The 8,134-nt window shown below is 51.5% G+C and overlaps 1 protein-coding gene across 6 annotated transcripts in view; it reads right to left on the bottom strand.

The window, feature by feature from the left end:
- PKNOX2 (PBX/knotted 1 homeobox 2) overlaps positions 1-8,134 on the bottom strand; it is a 258,304-nt gene that overhangs the window by 92,643 nt on the left and 157,527 nt on the right. For 5 of the 6 annotated variants that reach the window (XR_003791451.1, XM_029208079.1, XM_029208075.1 and 2 more), the window contains one exon: positions 1,615-1,723. The exons of the other annotated variant lie outside the window; for it this stretch is intronic. The gene's annotated coding sequence lies outside the window, so the exon portion shown is untranslated. The remainder of the gene's footprint in view (positions 1-1,614; positions 1,724-8,134) is intronic. 6 annotated transcript variants of the gene reach the window in all.

The raw sequence follows: 8,134 nt of genomic DNA on the forward strand, positions 1-8,134 counted from the left end.
TGTGTGTGTGTGTGTGTGTGTGTGTGTGTGTGTGTGTGTGTGTGTGTTGGGGAGTGAGGGGGAAGATCAGGGTGATGTTTGAGGTTGCCTCCATCTCATCCATAGAAGTCTTCCATTCTATGGAAAGACACAACCCACAGCAGGACGTAGCAGTCGGTCAACCCACGTCCATCCTTCCCCAGATTCTACGTATTCTCCTCCACGTAGGGAGGGCCGGCGGAACCTCCATTCTCCCAGGCATCTAGACTCCCGCATCCGCAGCATCAACCTGGAGAGAAACAGGACTCTGCCTATTGAACTACCTCTGGAATAGGTACTTCGGCAGGAGGAAGCTCTTGCCAGGCCCAGAGAAATAACTGGACTTGGGCAACAACACCCGTCCACGCTGGTTCACCAGGAATCTCTAACCCTTAACCTCCTTTTTCTCTTTTACCGTCCGCCCCATCTCCGCCAAGCCCTCACCACAGCCACTGTCTGCAGTGAATTCCTTTCCACGTCACTGTGTGCACAGGCTCTGAAGATTGTTGAAAAGACTGTCCCCCAAGTGGGCATCACTCAACCCACACTTGGGGGGAAGCCCTGACCCCTGGGATATGCCCTCTTCTCTGGTTTTCACCTCTAGGAGCCCCAGCATTCTCCCCACCCCGTAACACACCTAAAACAGAGCTCCCCAAACAGCCAGAGGGCACAGGAAGCAGATGGCCAGGTCTGGCCAGATCTGCCACTGTCAGACAGGCGGTCCTCTTCAATATCCATGGCTTTTCTAACTACCTGCCTCTCTCCCTCTCCTTCTCTCGAGAGAAACCAGCTTTTGTGAGGAATTTGGCAATGATTAGTGCCCCCCCAAAACGAAGACCGGGGAGCTAGAAGATCATGGTGGCCCTAAGACATCAGGGAAACTTACAAAACCCCGGGCAGGGTCCTTTGGAGTTGGGGCCCCATCTCACCATAACAGATCCAGCCCTTATCATGGTATACTGGAGAGAAAAAAGGCTTGTTTTTGGATAACTGGATTTCTAATCCCTGCCTATACTGATACTTAGGTCTGTGAGATCATGAAGTTACTCAAGGGGATTTAAAAAACCCTATCTGATAAGAGGATTAAGTGAGATTCTCTATTCAAAATGCTTTAGATGCTCTAAGGAACTACTTCTCATAGTTCATCACACTTGGGATACACTTTCCTCCGTGTTCATGAAAAACACTTGGGGTACAGATTCTCGGTCTAAACCTGGACTCACAAATCAGGATCTCTGGTGTGAGGTCCAGGAACTGAATTTTTCACAAACACCCCCTGGTGATAACACTTGCTCCAGAGGGTTGTACAAGTGTTACCGTCGTCGTCGTACATGCAAGCAGCAGCCCATCCATCTGTAGCGCCAACAGTTTATCGTTCATGGAATACGTAGAAGAAAAGAGAGGTATACAGGGACGAGGCACAGCCCTCGCCCCATCCTCCAGGAACCGAGCAGAAACAATACACTGCTGTGGTTTCTGAGGTCGTGTGTGTGCTGTGAGCTAATGCTATGGGCTGGTTCTCGAGGTCTTCGGAAGAAAAGATCATCCGCCTGGAGGGTTTAACTTTGTGTTAAAGGACGGAGAAACGTTTCTTACTGTTCGGGCGATCCCGGTGGCCTCTGGGAGGGCCTTCAGGAGACTCACTCCCCTCTTCTCACTTCCAGCTGGGCCAGCAATTCTTCCTTGTTGGCTGGAGCCAGTGCACCTGGGAGAAAGGGCAGAGCAGCGCTCAGGAGGGGAGGCTCGAGGCGCAGGGAGCGAGGGGACGCACTCTGTGCCCCGCTTCTCCCAGGCTGGCGGTAAAGGATACTCCTTGTGCTCTACAGAACTCCTACCACGCCCCTCTCCTCACTGGCTGCTCAGACCCACCGGAGCTGTGTTAGAGCCCAACCCTTGTCTCGGCGGGAAGTGCCCTGTGGTCGCCGTCTGGTCTCCTGGCACCAGGCACACAGGCAGCTCCCTCTCCTGCAAGGGCGGGCAGGTCCCTGAGTGATCCTGGGTCCCGGGAAGCCACAGCTGGCTTCTTGCTTTAAAGTGTGGGGAACTCAGAGAGAGGGCAGCTGTTGCCACCTGCGCAGGTGTGTGGATGAGTTTCAGATGCTTTCCCAGGGGTGGGGGAGGCTTCGGCTGGGAGTCTGGACGCTGATGGGGTGCGGGGAGGGAGGAACAGTCAGGAGGGTGGTGGACCCAAAGCCGTGAAAAACAGCCTTGGCCTAAAGGGGGCTTCAGCTGCATGACTTAACTATTTACTTTTAGATTAAAGGGGATTAATTTTGTTTCTCAATATTTGAAATGGACCAAGGTAACCAGAAGTGAGGTTGGTGGTCAGCGCAGGTAAAAGGCCTGGCCTGACACTTCCCAAACATGTCAATTTCTCCTTCTGGATTGAGTTGCTAATTTGACGCCAATGAGGCTGTGCTTGGGGCCAGGATGACGGGGTCGTGGGATGGGGGTGGAGGGGGGCTGCTGATACCTGGGTTGCGTTTTCAGGGCTGCCTCAGGGAGCACCTCCAGCCCAGAGCCCCAGCCCTACAACCAGAGGTAAATGCATCTTCAACATTCACAATTCCTTCCTAGTTAACACCATCTTTGTCTCCCTGTAAAAACAACTCGCACCTCAGTGAAGAATGTAATTAGTGACATGGCAACAGGAGGAGCTAAACAGTGGCCAGGCTGGGAGCTGCAGTGGGAAATGGAAATTCAGACATTTGCTTGAACAAGACTTTCCCGCTTCCCAGGCGCACACACCTGCACTGCTAGGAGGCGAAGGTGACAGAGACACAGCATCCAGGATCCTGAGGGGTGTACATGAATTCCTGGCCGCAGGGCAGAGGAAGTGGGGGAGCCCGGAGATGGGATGAGCTGAGAGGGGCTCCAAGAGCAGGCAGGGCAGTTCATGAATTTCCATGAACAAAATCTCTCTAGGTTGAAACAAAACCCCCTTCGCCACCCTGGGCCCAGGTTCCTCCCAAGAGGAGATGACGGATATGAGACACATTCAAAGCGGCAGGAGTCTCAGGCCCCCCGGGCCACTGCCCGGAGAGGATGCTGTGAGCACAAGGTACTCCCGCAACAGCCTGTTCCTTCTCCACTGGCCTTGCCTGTGACTTCTGTGAGTGCCTCCCAGTACTCTGCCCGCCCCAGGCAGCAAACCTGGGGGACGAGTCCGCTTCCTCCCTCCCCGAGCCCACCTCACTCCCTCCCCCATCACTTCCCCACTTCCCACGCTTTCCAGTCCAGTCCAGGCAGAAGGTGGTCTTCCGCCTTTCCGCTCCCTGGGACACACCTAGAGAGGGCCCTCATCCCTGGCGACGCCAGCCAAGCCACCCCAGCTTGTTAGCCACCCCCGGACTGAGCTTCCCAGTCACCTGGCTTCACCCTGCATCCACCCAGGGCCTCCTTCGTGCCAGACAGTGCCCGGGATGGGTGCACGGCTGTGTCACCCCCTACTGCAGAATTTTCAGGGACTCCCTCCTTACAGGCACCTACGGGTGTTCAGTCTGACCTGGCACTGCCCTAACTGCCTTCAGGGCACAGCTTCTACCCTTTACCCATAGGCTCTCTTCCCTCCATCCAAACGCAACCCCAGACCGGCCCCATAACCTCCCACTGCTCTCACTGCCACAATTCTACATTTCTACCAGGCAAGACCCTCACCATTCTTCAGTGTTCAACCTGAACATTCTGGCTTTTGCCTCTACAGCCAGATGTAATTTTTACCTCCTCTGTGTTTCCAAGTAGCACGCTGTCTGTCATCCTGTGAAAGCTCTCGCCACGTCCTGTCTCATGCTATGGTTATCTTACACATCTCTCGTCTCTTTCCAAACTGGAGGCTCCTCTTGGGCAGAGCCCCTGTCTTCTATCTGCATCATTTTTTAGTTTACAAAGTACTTTCATACGTAATATCTTCTTTAACTCTTAAAACAATCTTTAGAGGGCGATATTTCAATATAATAACTTAATTTTTATTACCTTTACAAAATAATATATGCTTATTGCACAAAATAAAGAAGAGGGAGAAATTTTTTTTTTTTTTTTTTGCCACGTGGTGTGGCTTGCTGGATCTTAGTTCCCTGATGAGGGATTGAACCCGGGCCCCGGCAGTGAAAGCACCGAGTCCTAACCACTGGACCGCCAGGGAATTCCCAGAAATTTTCAAGTTAGCTGTGATCCTACCATACAAAGACAACCACAGATAATATGCAGAGTAAAACTCTTCTTTCTTCAAAACAGTATCATTCTGTTTGCTCCGGAAGCAGCTTTTTATATTTAGCAACATACCATAAATACCTTTGCATATAAGGGAAATATACACTATAATCTTAGTGACTATGTGGCATTCCATTTACGGATGTACTACAGTTACAAATGTCTATTATTTGTTGTTTAGATTATTTCCAGTTTTTGCTGTTATAAACAAATAATGCCCATTCTTGTAGCTGAACTTTGCTCCAGACTTGATCATTGTTTTGGGATAAGTTTCTAGATGTGGCGTTGCCAAATCCAAAGGTCTATCATTTTAAAGAATTTTAACCAAGTACTTGCAGAAGGTCACACCGTTTTACGTCGCATCTGCAGTTTATGAGAGATGGCTTTTTCCCTGCCAGGTAGTTGACCCCATTTTATCGAGGTTGATAACAAGGCTTAGGAAAGTCAAGCACTGGGCTTGCCTAAGAAAACAGCCAGCGAGCAGCATGTCTTCTGACTCCAGACATTTCGCTCTTCCAACCTCCCCACTTCTCTTTGCTCTTATATTTCTTACAATCCAAAGGGAGAGGCTGCAGTATAAGTGCTAAGTAAATGCTGGGCTTCCCGAAGGATGAGGCAGAGGTGATGTGCCCTCAGTTGTGGGGTGGGCCACTCCTGGGGCCTCTGCCGAGCCTCATGTCCCGGGTGTCTGAGACTTATTTTGGCAGATGACAGCTCTGTTCTTGGGTAGCTTTTTACTATTCCCTCCTCCCTTCTTCTGGGCAGATGCAAATTGCTTCAATTTAGACTCCATGTATTAAGAACCTACCATGTGCTGGGGCCTGGGCATGCAAAGATGAAAAACACACACACACACAAGCTCTCCCTGCCTTTGAGGTGCTCACGGTCTAATGATAGGGACATAACTGTACCCTGTCACGTGTGACAACGCTGCTTCTGGTTGTTGGCCCTACCACCCCTCCTCTGCCAAAGCCCACGGTGCCAGGGGCGGGGGACCTGCTGTGTCCTGCAGCCCCTCCTTCTACCTGGGTCCTTTCTCGAGCTGAGGGGCCCTTAGCTCCCTCCCCATGACCTGCTGCAGTGCCTGCTGTTCTGTCTGTCTTTCTGCTCCAGCTGTGCCTCTGCCCCCTGCCCTCACCCTTAGACGGCACTGAGGAGTGCAGCCCCTCAGAGGGAAATCACACCCGTTTAGGGGAGAGAAGCCGACCCCCCCCCCCTCAGAGAACAATAAATACGCAGTTAAGAGAGGAAGGATGGTCCCGGCAATGCCAGAGTGCCCTGTGCAGGGCACCGCTTCAGGACTGCAATCTGCATACATTTCCCCTTTCCCAGAACTGACAACTGCCTGGTTCCCACCAGCCTGGAGAAAGCTCCAAGGCAGAAATATAGCCTGTAATCTCTTTCTGTCACGGCCAGCTATTCCTCTGAGCATAACGAAGGCAACTCACAGGACAGAAGGCCCTGGGGAGAATGAAAGACAGTCTGGGCTGGGGGACAAGGAGATTGCCCACGGTCACGGCCACCTTCCCCCACGCTCGCCCACCTTGCCCCGAGGAGGGTCCTGAGTGTGCCTTTTTAGATCTTGCCAGAGAAAACCCAGCCCCCTCTGTTCTGTGGCCATACAGAGGCTGGCAGGCAGCCTGTGACACAGCTGCCCTAATCTTGAGGCTGGGCTGGGGCTCAATTAACAAGCAGCTGCACGGGCAGGGAGGTAGACAGAGAGACAGGGAGAGAGATGGATGGGAAGACATGGGCCCTGTGTGACCGATGGCCCAGATGCCTCAGGGACAAAGGAGGAAGCAGGACCTTCATCTTGAAGATAAAGTCCCTCTGTCCCCACAAGATCCCCAAGAAATGGAATGTTCTCACCTCTGCTCTTTAGCTCTGATCAGGCCCTTCCCTGCCTCCTCAAGGTCATTTTACTGGGGCACCCTCTGACCTCTGACGGGTGGGCAGGCTTCCCTAGAGAACACCTCTGCCTGTTTAGCCAACCTGACTTAACACTTTGCAGATGAATCGGACAGCACTGAGGAATGAGCCTCTGGAATCTCTGGCCAGAGGCCCAAACCAAAGGCCTTCCCCCTGTCCACTTTGGGGGAGTTGTGCCACCCTGGTATCCATCCCAGGAGCAAAAAACACCAAAGTCTTTGTCCTCATTGGCCACAGAGCCTTGAAAGAGTTCATCCTCACTCTGGAGACCCTCCCAGGCCCTATTCTTGCATAAGTGCAGCCATGGATGTGTGGTTTGCCTCCCAGGACCCTCAGGCATTTCCCCAAGGATAGAGTCTCTTCCCACCTCCCTGCTGGGGTGGCTGGTTCCAGCTCTGCCACAGGTTTGCTCTGTGATGTTGCACAAAACCCTTCACCTCTGAATTCTGGTCCATTGCCATCATCACCAATCTTCGTCATTGCTGTCTGTAAAGCAAGAGGCCGGACCTGACAATGTGACCCTGTTCTCTGACTGTTCTTGATCAGCTAATTGAACTCAATTGTCCCAGCAAAAGCCTCAGATTTCACCAGAGCAATGAGACCCATCTCAAAGAGACCAGATTCCAATCCTCTAGGAAGAGAGGGCCTCCTTGGAGGCTAAAATAGTTTACAGGCTTGTTTATACTGTTTCTCCCCTGCTCAAAAGTCTGTAATGACTTGCCAAGGCCTACGGAGACAAAATCCAAATTTCTTAGCCTCCTTTTTTGTCCTTCGTAATCAGCCTCAACCTAACTCTCTTACTTAATCCCCTGGTCTTTCAAACCTGAGCCTTTTCTCCAGCCGCGCTAGGCTGCCCTGTCTCACAACCCAGCCCACGCCATATCTGGGTCCTCTGCCCCCCTTGCTCAGGCCATCATGCCCCCCTGGTGGGCCTTGTGCCCCCGCTTCCTCTCTGCTACCCAGGTCCTAGCCAACCCTCAAGTCCTACCTTTCTCTGAGCTTCTGCAGTGGAATGAAGTCAAACCCTTGCTCCCCCATCCTATGACTGGCCCTGAATCTTACTCAGTTCTGTGACCTTCTGCCTCCCGTGTTAGTCTAAATCTCCTCAACGACATCATAAGTGTTTGAGGACAAGACGGGTGTCTTCAATTTCTCTTATGCCTCCATATACACCGAGGTTAGTAGTGTACCCATGTAGATCATCGACAGGATCAGTCTTGTCACATGAAGGGCAACCACTACTGGAAAATACTAAACCGGATCAATGCTTGACCAGCCTATTTAGTCATTATTACTCATTGTCAAAGGCATTACCATTCTCTATACTTCAGCGTGTCTCTGAATTGAAAGATTTGACCAAACCATGGGTTATTTCATATACCTCTTACACTAATATTAATAAGTGAATGTGGAAGACATAGTACAGGGGGAAAAACTTTGAAGTCAGACAACCCTGCATTCAAATCTTAGATCCCCTCCTCCTAGCTGTGTGACCACCCAACTCACAGGGTGTTTATAGGGATTTAGTGGTATTACATGAGACATATGATGTGCTCAGTGGTTAATAAAGGACTCAGCACTGACACAGACAAAGCCTGTAATAAATGGTGACTATCATTATTAAGACAATGACAGTAAGAATAGTTTGTTTAGATCTTGTTTGGCAAAATCATACTCATCCTTCAAGATTCAGCTCTGTAAAGTTTTCTCTCAATACTGCCCTACCCCACACAAGGCAAGTCATTCCCTCCTTTCTGCTCCCCTGATAACTGGGAACGTATTTCTTATAATAGGGGTCCCCAACCTCCAGAGCCTCGGACTGATACCAGTCTGCAGCCTGGTTAGGAACAGGGCCACACAGCAGGAGGTGAGCGGCGGACAAGCAAGCAAAGCTTCATCTGCCGCTCCCCACGGCTCCCCGTCTCTCCCCATCGCTCCCCGTCGCTCCCCATTGCTCCCCACCACTCCCCACAGCTCC

This window comes from Monodon monoceros, unplaced genomic scaffold, assembly GCF_005190385.1.
Source record: "Monodon monoceros isolate NGI ecotype Baffin Bay Population unplaced genomic scaffold, NGI_Narwhal_1 Super_Scaffold_7, whole genome shotgun sequence".
Lineage (NCBI taxonomy): Eukaryota > Metazoa > Chordata > Mammalia > Artiodactyla > Monodontidae > Monodon > Monodon monoceros.